We start from the raw sequence: 12,197 nt of genomic DNA on the forward strand, positions 1-12,197 counted from the left end.
GGGGAAAAAAGATGATCTGGAACTGGCCAAAGAGCCTTTCATGTTTCGGTTCCAGTTTAAAGAAGACATGGAAGTTTTTCTTTGCAAGTGTCGTGATGAAAGGCACCTCAGGATTAACTCCATTTGTATGGAGTTTTGATTTATTTTATGTATTTTTCTCGAGAATTATTGTTAAATGTGTGCCTGCATAACTTTTATTAGATTTATTTTCTTTGGTTTGATTTTGTTTTATATTATATAATTTATTTATTATTTAGTTCTATTTTGTATTTTTATTTAATTACTATTATTTATTTGGAGCAGGTACAGCTAGTGTGTGATTCTTTTGATATTTCAGAGGGAAAAAAACTAATTTTATTTAAATTAATAATTTTAGTTTTTTTCAGTCCATCATATAATTGTTGTGTATTTTCTATGAAAAAAAATGGTTGGTTGAGAATTAAAAAATCAAATGTTCAAACCCTCAAGTTTTGTTTTCATTGTATTATATATATATATATATATATATATATATATATATATATATATATATATATATATATATATATATATTAAGCTTTGTACAATTATATTGTTAATCATTTGACTCAACAAAACAAATGGATAAAGTATAATTTTAACTTTTAAAAAAAACTATTAACATTTGTTAATAGTAGTATATTGTCTTTTGTTAATAGGACAAGACATGATTCTTATCTTTTATACTATTTGATATATATATTTTTTATATCTTTTTTTTTTTATTCTTTATAATAACTTTGTTTTAAACTTTGAAACGTTCCAAAACATGGAAGTAGCGCCTTTCCGCCTTGCTGCGCCCACTTCCGGCATTAGACTGTTTAGGCTGGCCACATTCTCTGGGCTGGCGCTGTCGTCCTCACACTGCTATGATGTATGGTTCTGCGGTTTGTCTCAACATGTCGGCCACACGTTCAAACTGCGTCCTCGTTTAAACACTGGATTCATCTTCACTTTAATGACACTGCTGAACTCTAGCTGTGTTTTTCACAATCTGTTTTTCGTCTCGCATTAAGCAAATATGATGTTATTTTTACGTGTTTATCCTACGGCCACACTTTCGTTCCAGTCTTACTGCGTCACTGAACACACATTATAATACTATAAAAAATAATAAAATACGTATTTAAAGTCAACCTAAGATTTCAACATTAAAATAATATTCTCCTGTTAAAGGAAAAAGTAAGTGCGAGTTTAACCATTTTCAGCCATTTTATGAGTGTTACAGTTGACGTGTCGTGAAGTAACTTAGGCCTAACGTTAGATACGAAGTTCGGCATAAAGTCTGTTTAGACGCAAATACTCTATCGATATTACAGCTATGAAAAGTTTAACGAACTTACTGTCACATGTGAAGCGAGTGCTGATTTTCTATCTTCCGAAATGGCGTCTTTACAGTCATCGACTGATTTCGGTTTCACTGTGAGAAGAGTAAACATCCAGCAGCTCCTCCTCTTGTCTTTTCACACTTCTGGCTTTGGCATGAGGAAATAGGCTTGTTTTAGATGCGCCTTGCCTCGACTGAAATGTATGCGAGAGTAGGCGGCTGCAGTGAGGAGGAGGAGTGAAAAAAGCCTACCCGGACCCTTCTCGCAGTGGATCTGACTGTGACACCTGCGAGGAGATCAAAGATGAATATCGCGGGATTCAAATAAGCTGGATGTAATTTAAGTTCTGTTGCTTTTATATGAAAATAATTATAATGAACAAGAAACCCATTTAATTACATGCCAAAGACGTGTTTATCAATCATTTTTACTCTAATTACAGACATGGGAATAGGCTACTAAAACATAATTTATACACAAAAACATGAGATCAGAGTTTTAAAATCAAACAGTTTAAAAGAGAACAAAACCAATCAGCAGTCGGTGGAGAGCAACTGCGCTTGACTGCAGAATCCGACATATGAAGATAATATGATGCCATTAAGAATCGCATGCGCAGGGTAAGATTTGTGAAAGTGTACATAAGATTGCAAGCGTAATAAATTAAATTTGCATGCACAAGAGAAGATTTGCAAAGGTGTAAATCGCATTTTACTGTTATTGTGAAGCTGCAGCTTCATGCTAACGCAAAATTAACCCTTTCACGCATAGTGGTCACTACAGTGGACAGCTATTTAAAAAGCATTTTCTTGAATTTGCGCGGGTTTTGATGGCAAAGTTGCACATCAGCCTCTTCAGTGGACCCTGGTACATCATCCTATATATTTGCAACCAAGTTGTAAGCTGTTGTGTTTCGATTTTTTCCCCCTCCAAACCAAGATGGCCAAGGGTCAGTCAGACATGCCAAGTTGCTCCGGAATATCCACCCATTCCTTCTATCCTAGGAGACTCTTGTTGGTAAAAAAATAAATATTGCAGCATCAAGCAATATCTAATGAGTCATATCACAGTAAAATTTTCCAAGTTTTGATTTTAGATTGGGAGAAAAATCTGACTAATCACCTGTCCACTGTAGTGGACCTCATGCATCAACTGCTATATTTCAGCTACAATTCATACTTATACTGTGAATATTGTTTTTGAAAATACTTAATCTGCAGTGACTTTTATTTACTGTAAAATGTATTTGTATTATTAGAATGTAATTTTCATTGACAATGAAAAAAGTTATGTGATAATGTATGTGACTTGTAATGCATTACTCATTTCATCAAAAAAGTCATCTAATTACGTAATGCATTGTTAGATCAAAAAGTATCTGTTTACGTAATGAATGTTGCTTGTAATGCATTTATTTACTCGTAACATTAAAAAAGTAATCTGATTACATAATGCATGTTACTTGTAATATGTTTCTTTACTCGTAACAACAAAAAGTAATCTGATTAAGTAATGCACATTACTTGTAATTAATTACTTGTTAGATCACAAAGTAATCTGATTAGGTAATGCATGTTACTTGTAATACATTACTCGTAACATTAAAACAAATCTGATTATGTAATGCATGTTACTTGTAACACATTACTTTACTTGTAACATCAAATAAGTAATCTGAATGCGTTATGCCCCAACACTGATCATTTCAGATGAGATTGAAAAAAACGTATCGCTAGGTTTTCTCAGAGCAGGGCTATGCTAGAAATGTGTCCATCTTGAGCATAATCAGAATTATCAAGTAATAAGGGTTAATTGACATACTCTGGTACACTGGAGGGAGCATCTGAGTGGTTTCCACAGTTGTACCTTGACACAGTCGACAGGCTGTAGAAAATTCTGATGGAATCACGTCCTCATGTTCTGATATCATAGATACGCGAAGTGCAACTTGTATGAAGTTTAATTGCCTTTGCAATATTTCAGATTTATATTTTTTGTATATATTTTATAGTTTTCTCATGATTGGATATAATTGTATTGATTAGGCTAGTTTGTTAAATACACATACTTTATCTGTTTGATTATTGTATTATGTTTAATACAGTATATCTTCAGTTTAAACCAACCGCATGTCCAGTCAAGTGGACATCTGAAAATCTCTTTGAAAAATTTGTACAAAAAAAAAAACTTGTTTTTCATGCCCTAAGAGCAATAAAACCACATAGGAAAAAAATCCTGACTGAGGTTATCATAATTCATGCATGAAAGGGTTAATTAAAAAAAAAAAAACGTATTGGATCTGATCCAGCTACGTCATTGTGCTTCAGGCTGCAGGAGAATGAGGTCTCTGCAGAGCAACAAAGGGCGTTCCTCAATTTTGGGGCGTTTTCCAACTGGGTAGGCGTTTTACAACCTCTGTGCCTGGTTTGCTGGTATTCTAATATAAAAAAAAAATAGTTAGCTTGTCAGACTAGATAACAATAGTTGTAAACAAATGTTAATGGGCTATTCCACCGAATAGGTGCCATTTATGTCCCCAGGACATTATGGCCCGGTTTCACAGACAGGGTTTAGCCTAAACCAGGATTAGTCCATAGTTCAATTAGGACATTTAAATAATTTTCATAAACATGCTTAGAAAAAAAAGAGACAAAACAAAGGCACTGATATATTTTAAGATCAGTCAGTGCAAGTTTATTTCAGTTGGAACAGCTCAGACTTACATTTTAGTCTAGGACTAGGCTTTAAAATTGTTTGTGAAACCGGGGGCTGTACTAATATGTACAAAAAATAACTATAAATACATTTTAAGGAAAGTGTTGTGCACATTAATCTAACTGCAAATTTTATCTAATTAAAAAATTATTAAAAACTATAATAATTTTGGATAAATTACGTTTTCATTCAGTCCAGAACACACTCCCTTCATATATGAAATGATGTTTGAGTGTGAGGTGCGCTGTAAGAAAACAAGAAAAGCTCCACAGAATAGCTGAAAAAGCATTGCTTGTTAAGTTTATTATTTTTAATATCAATTTTAATGTAATATTTATAATTTTTCTGTTATTTATATTATATCTCATAACCCATTATGTACACCTAAACATAACCCTAACAAAAACCTCTGCAGACCACTAGATTTAAATAGAAACATGATTTGACCTTTTTTAGCAGTGAGATCAGCTCACTAGTCAACGTTCAACACTCTTCATTATATCAGTGCAGGCATTAATACCTCACATGTGTAGTCAAACCTATAGACTAACATAATGGATGAATGTTAAAATGTAAAATGATTATGTACAGAGAAGGAAACTTTTTTTAAATTAAAATGGATGAATTTGTTGTCTGTTCAGCACATCACAATTCAGCGGAGAGGACAAGAGCCTCAACCACAGCACTGTCTTGCAGCGGTGGAGTCTTCATTCTAATGGTAGGATCAATGGCTATTGGTTCTGCAGGTGCCATGTCAGAATTAAACCCATGTGCAGTTATTAGGGCCCAAGCCCTGAAAGGGCGAAGGCCCTATTGTTTCCGGTAGGATTATTATTATTATTATTATTAGGGCCCAAGCCCTGAAAGGGCGAAGAGCCCTATTGTTTCCGGTAGGATTATTTATTAGGGCCCAAGCCCTGAAAGGGCGAAGGCCCTATTGTTTTCGGTAGGATTATTATTATTATTATTATTATTATTATTATTATTATTATTATTTTGTCAACCTTTCGGGCACTTTTGGGGCCCTTAACATGCTCGAAAACTCTTGAAATTTTGCACACAGGTCAGAACCCGCGGCCATCAGGGCCGGACTGAAGCTGGTACCCGGGCGTGGCAGGGGGGCTCGACAGCGCCCCCTGGAACGGGATCCGAACACTTGTCCATAAATCAGACACGCTTGCATGTAATAATATGAAACTCGGTACACATATAGATCTCATCGCGCCAGCCCAACAGGAAGTCGGCTATTTAGGGTTGTTTGGAAACGCATGCTGTGGAATTTAATGTACTCCTCCTAGGGAATTCATCGATTCGCCTCCAAACTCGGTGTGCATGAAGTCAAGACATTGAGGATGCTAAATTGCGGACGGATTTTTGATATCTCGAACGGTTTGGCTGTGGCGAGGAAACGAATTTATGGCGAAAAAATGAAACAGGAAGTGTGTTATAACTTCAGCATACATTAACTGATCTTGATGAAACTTCAGCAGTGTGTTCGTTGTAAGAGGCCGATCGCACAGATGTGACTATTGTGAGTCAAAGTTATAGCGCCACCAACAGGCAGCAGGAAGTACATCACTATTAAAATGCTTTGAAATCACTGTCTTATTTTTACCAGATTTGCTTCAAACTTTATGTGTACAATGTAGACACACGGCAGATGTAAACCTGTGAAAGGATTATTGATATCTTAGATACTGTTGCCGTGGCAACGCATCAAACTTTAATATTCTTTTTTTATGCTTTTGAGACTCTTAACATACTTGAAATTGCATGAAACTCGACAGACACATCACATTTATTATCCAGTAGACATGTGCAAAGTTTCAGAAACGGGCGTGGTGAGGGGCTCAGTAGCGCCACCTTTAGTCATAAGTGGGGGGGTTAGTTTTATCAACAGCAACAAAACTTGGTATGTGTATTGTTCTCATCAAGACGGACAACTTTCTAATTTACATGAACCATCTCCGACCAACAGGAAGAGAGATATTTTGGTTTGAATCTGGATTTTCTGAAGAATTTTCTCTCCCTCTCTCTGTGTCTGTGTGTGTGTGAGGGGAGGGGGGGATTTGACTATTGCTTTTATATTGTTAATCAAGGTTTCAGGGGCTTTTGGGGTCCTTAACGTGCTCAAAAACTCTTGAAACTTTGCACACAGGTCAGAACCCACGGCCATCAGGGCCGGGCTGAAGCTGGTACCCGGGCGTGGCTGGGGGGCTCAACAGCGCCCCCTTGAACGGGGTTCTAAAACTTGATCCATATATCAAACACGCTCGCATGAATTAATATGAAACTCGGTACACATATAGATCTCATCGGGCCGAACAACTTTACCCCGGTCAAGTTTTACGCCAGCCCAACAGGAAGTCGGCTATTATGGGTTGTTTGGAAAACGCTTGCTGTGGAATGTGAAATACTCCTCCTAGAAAATTCACCGTGTCCCCTTCAAACTCGGTGTGCATGTAGTCAAGACTTTGAGGATGCTAAATTGCGGACGGATTTTTGATATCTCGAACGGTTTGGCTGTGGCGAGGAATCGAATTTATGGCGAGAAAAGAGAAACACGGAAGTGGAATAACTTCTGCATACATTAACTGATCTTGATGAAACTTCAGCAGTGTGTTCGTGGTAAGAGGCCGATCAGATGGATGTAGCTATTGTGAGTCAAAGTTATAGCGCCACCAACTGGCAGCAGGAAGTGTGTCACTTTCAACATGCTTTTGACAAAAGTGGGGGGGTTAGTTTTAACTACAGTAAAGAAAAAATAGTTTGTATATTGTTCTCATCAAGCCGGACAACTTTCTAATTTACATTCAATAGCTCTGGCCATCAGGAAGTCAGATATTTTGGTCTGAATGTGATTTTTTTTGCAAAATCAGCCTCTCAATTTTTAGCCACTCCTCTTAAACTATTTATTTTATTCGTACCAAACTTTTTCAACATGATGAAACTACATTAAATATGCTAAATTGTGAATGGATAATAAATATCTCAAACGGTTTTGCTATGGCGAGGGATTAAATAATGTCCAAAAAGGAAACACTAAAAATCTTCTAAAAATGTAATTATATACCATTTATTTCTATATAAAAGTATACAAATATCACAACTAAACCCATTTTATTCTGTTTTTGCAATTCAAGAAGAATGAAAAAGTTAAAACAGGCTATTTAGTGCTATTTGGTTCAACAAAAAAGCAAACATAGGGCTATACTGCCCTCTTGTGTCCAAAAGGACATCAAAATAGTATATAAAACTTTTTACCAGGTAGGCCAATATTGTATTTAAATATACATGTATTAGGTATGTGTCTGAGGATATTTTCCCACCGGTTAATCGACGTGTGACACGAGTGGGTGCTTTTAAATCGCTAATATAATAGTGTAAGAAAAATAATGATAATGTTGCACACACAAATCACACACATGTGGGAAAGAATGATGCTTTTAAACAACACTAAACCGCCATTAGGTGTCGCCAGGCATCCATCTTAATAAGCGAGTCATTGATTCATTCGTTCAAACGATTCGTTCGAATGAGTCGATCATGATTAAGACAGATGTTTATGGATTGATCATTCAATCTTTGAGTCAACCGATTCGTTAAAAATGCTGAATCGTTCAGTTATGAGAAAACACGTGATGCGTGATGGTTCTGCCGTGATCTTTGTTTAACTATTTTCGCTGCTGAAACAGAACAAAAACAGTCAACATTGCATCTAAAATGTAAGTGACTTAATTGTAACTGTTTATTAACCTGTTGTATGAAATCTAGGGGTGGGAGAAAAAAATTATTCTTAGATGCATCGCGATGCGGACGTGGACGATTCTGAATCGATTCACAAATGTCAAAAAATCGATTCTCTAAAAAAATATTTTTCTAATAACGTAATATTGACGGAAGGCAAAAGGCGTTCCGGAACTCTAAGCGGACGTGCGTGCAGTCTGTGGCGCGCACATAACAGAGAAGTTTCTTCTGCTCACCAAGGCTGCATATATTTGATTAAAAATACAAACAAAAACAGTAATATTGTAAAATATTATTCCAATTTAAAACAGCTGCTTTCTATTTTAATATATTTTAAACTGTTATTTATTCCTGTGATCAAAGCTGAGTTTTCAGCATCATTACTCCAGTCGTCACTGTCACATGATCCTTCAGAAATTATTCTAATATGATGATTGATACTCAAGAAACATTCATTATTATTTTAAATGTCGAAAACAGTTGTGTACAGTCTTTGATGAATAGAAAGTTCAAAAGAACAGCATTTATCTGAAATCTAAAGCTTTTGTAACGTTAAACACTACCGCTCAAAAGTTTTGGGTTAGTAATAATTAAAATTTTATTTTTGGGGGAAATAAATAAAATAAATCAGTACTTTTATTTATGAAGGATGAGTTAAACTGATCAACAGTTACAGTAAAGACATTTATAATGTTAAAAATATATATATTTGAAATATATGCTGTTCTTTTGAATTTTACATTCATCAAAGCATTTTGAAAAAAAAAATCTGTACACAACTGTTTTCAACATTGAAAATAATAATGAATATTTATTGAGCATCAATCATCATATTAGTATGATTTCTGAAGGATCATGTGACACTGAAGACTGGAGTAATGATGCTGAAAACTCAACTTTGATCACAGAAATGAATTACTATGTAAAATATTTAAAAATTGAAAACAGCTGTTTTAAATTGGAATAATATTTCACAATATTACTGTTTTTGTTTGTATTTTTAATCAATAAATGCAGCCTTGGTGAGCAGAAGAGACTTCTCCTAAAAACATTAAAAATCTTACTGACCCCAAACTTTTGAACAATAATATATATATATATATATATATATGTGTGTGTGTGTGTGTGTGTGTGTGTGTGTGTGTGTATGTATGTATGTATGTATGTATGTATATATATATATATGTATATATATATATGTATATATATATATATATATATATATATATATATATATATATATATAAATATAGCTGCGAGCAGCGATGGAGGGCCAAAGCCGGCGGTACCGCCACCCCGGTGCCTTTAGGTAACTAAAGGCACCGGGGTTGCGGTGCCACCGGCTTGGGCCCGTAATCGCTGCTCGCAGCTATATTTATTATTATTATTATTATTTTGTCAACCTTTTGGGCACTTTTGGGGCCCTTAACATGCTCAAAAACTCTTGAAATTTTGCACACACATCAGAACCTGCGGCCATCAGGGCCGGACTGAAGCTGGTACCCGGGCGTGGCACGGGGGCTCGACAGCGCCCCCTGGAATGGTGTCCGAAAACTTGGTCTATAAATCAAACACGCTTGCATATAATAATATGAAACTCAGTACACATATAGATCTCATCGGGCCGAACAACTTTCGTGCTCTAAGTTTTACACCAGCCCAACAGGAAGTCAACTATTATGGGTTGTTTGAAAAACGCATCCTCTGGAATTTGAAATACTCCTCCTAGAATATTCGTCCAATCACAACCAAACTCGGTGTGCATGAAGTCAAGACATTGAGGATGCTAAATTGCGGACGGATTTTTGATATCTCGAACGGTTTGGCTGTGGCGAGGAAACGAATTTATGGCGATTAATGGGACACAGGAAGTGTGTTATAACTTCTGCATACATTAACTGATCTTGATGAAACTTTCGCAGTGTGTTTGTTGTAAGAGGCCGATCACAAGGATGTGACTATTGTGAGTCAAAGTTATAGCGCCACCAACTGGCAGCAGGAAGTGTGTCACTTTCAAAATGCTTTGAAGTCACCCTCTTAATTTTACACGATTTGCTTCAAACTTTATATGTATAATGTAAACACACGGCAGATGTAGACCTGTGAAAGGATTATTGATATCTTAGATACTGTTGCCGTGGCAACGCATCAAATTTTAATATTCTTTTCGGATGCGTTTGAGACTCTTAACATGCTTGAAATTGGATGAAACTCGACAGACACATAACACTTATTAGCCAGTAGACATGTGAAAAGTTTCAGAAACGGGCGTGGCAGGGGGGGCTCAACAGCGCCCTCTTGAACAGGGTCTGAAAACTTGGTCCATATATCAAACACGCTTGCATGAATTAATATGAAACTCGGTACACATATAGATTTCATGGGGCCGAACAACTTTCCCTCTGTCAAGTTTCACGCCAGCCCAACAGGAAGTCGGCTATTATGGGTTGTTTGGAAAACGCTTGCTGTGGAATGTGATGTACTCCTCCTAGAGAATTCATTCAATCACCTCCAAACTCAGTCAGCATGAAGTCAAGACATTGAGGATGCTAAATTGCGAACGGATTTTTGATATCTCGAACGGTTTGGCTGTGGCGAGGAATCGAATTTATGGCGAGAAAAGAGAAACACGAAGTGGAATAACTTCTGCATACATTAACTGATCTTGATGAAACTTCAGCAGTGTGTTCGTGGTAAGAGGCCGATCAGATCGATGTAGCTATTGTGAGTCAAAGTTATAGCGCCACCAACTGGCAGCAGGAAGTGTGTCACTTTCAACATGCTTTTGACAAAAGTGGGGGGGTTAGTTTTAACTACAGTAAAGAAAAAATAGTTTGTATATTGTTCTCATCAAGCCGGACAACTTTCTAATTTACATTCAATAGCTCTGGCCATCAGGAAGTCAGATATTTTGGTCTGAATGTGATTTTTTTTGCTAAATCAGCCTCTGAATTTTTAGCCACTCCTCTTAAACTATTTATTTTATTCGTACCAAACTTTTTCAACATGATGAAACTACATTAAATATGCTAAATTGTGAATGGATAATAAATATCTTAAACGGTTTTGCTATGGCGAGGGATTAAAGTAATGTCCAAAAAGGAAACACTAAAAATCTTCTAAAAATGTAATTATATACCATTTATTTCTATATAAAAGTATACAAATATCGAACTAAACCCATTTTATTCTGTTTTTGCAATTCAAGAAGAATGAAAAAGTTAAAACAGGCTATTTAGTGCTATTTGGTTCAACAAAAAAGCAAACATAGGGCTATACTGCCCTCTTGTGTCCAAAAGGACATCAAAATAGTATATAAAACTTTTTACCAGGTAGGCCAATATTGTATTTAAATATACATTTATTAGGTATGTGTCTGAGGATATTTTCCCACCGGTTAATCGACGTGTGACACGAGTGGGTGCTTTTAAATCGCTAATATAATAGTGAAAGAAAAATAATGATAATGTTGCACACACAAATCACACACATGTGGGAAAGAATAAACAACACTAAACCGCCATTAGGTGTCGCCAGGCATCCATCTTAATAAGCGAGTCATTGATTCATTCGTTCAAACGATTCGTTCGAATGAGTCGATCATGATTAAGACAGATGTTTATGGATTGATCATTCAATCTTTGAGTCAACCGATTCGTTAAAAATGCTGAATCGTTCAGTTATGAGAAAACACGTGATAAGTGATGGTTCTGCCGTGATCTTTGTTTAACTATTTTCGCTGCTGAAACAGAACAAAAACAGTCAACATTGCATCTAAAATGTAAGTGACTTAATTGTAACTGTTTATTTGTATGAAATCTAGGGGTGGGAGAAAAAAAATATTATTAGATGCATCGCGATGCGGACGTGGACGATTCTGAATCGATTCACAAATGTCAAAAAATCGATTCTCTAAAAAAAATTTTTTCTAATAACGTAATATTGACGGAAGGCAAAAGGCGGAACTCTAAGCGGACGTGCGTGCAGTCTGTGGCGCGCACATAACAGAGAAGTTTCTTCTGCTCACCAAGGCTGCATATATTTGATTAAAAATACAAACAAAAACAGTAATATTGTAAAATATTATTCCAATTTAAAACAGCTGCTTTCTATTTTAATATATTTTAAACTGTTATTTATTCCTGTGATCAAAGCTGAGTTTTCAGCATCATTACTCCAGTCGTCACTGTCACATGATCCTTCAGAAATTATTCTAATATGATGATTGATACTCAAGAAACATTCATTATTATTTTAAATGTCGAAAACAGTTGTGTACAGTCTTTGATGAATAGAAAGTTCAAAAGAACAGCATTTATCTGAAATCTAAAGCTTTTGTAACGTTAAACACTACCGCTCAAAAGTTTTGGGTTAGTAATAATTAAAATT

At 35.7% G+C, this 12,197-nt stretch overlaps 1 protein-coding gene and 1 long non-coding RNA gene across 2 annotated transcripts in view; one reads left to right on the forward strand and one right to left on the reverse strand.

The window, feature by feature from the left end:
- LOC307167111 (NACHT, LRR and PYD domains-containing protein 3-like) overlaps positions 1-1,541 on the reverse strand; it is a 70,730-nt gene extending 69,189 nt beyond the window's left edge. The window contains exon 1 of the mRNA XM_079886050.1: positions 1,362-1,541. The gene's annotated coding sequence lies outside the window, so the exon portion shown is untranslated. The remainder of the gene's footprint in view (positions 1-1,361) is intronic.
- The window catches only part of LOC307169671, a 373,130-nt gene that overhangs the window by 5,396 nt on the left and 355,537 nt on the right, over positions 1-12,197 (forward strand). The gene's annotated exons all lie outside the window — the stretch shown is intronic.

This window comes from Squalius cephalus, assembly GCF_949319135.1.
Source record: "Squalius cephalus genome assembly, chromosome: 1".
Classification (NCBI taxonomy): Eukaryota; Metazoa; Chordata; class Actinopteri; order Cypriniformes; family Leuciscidae; genus Squalius; species Squalius cephalus.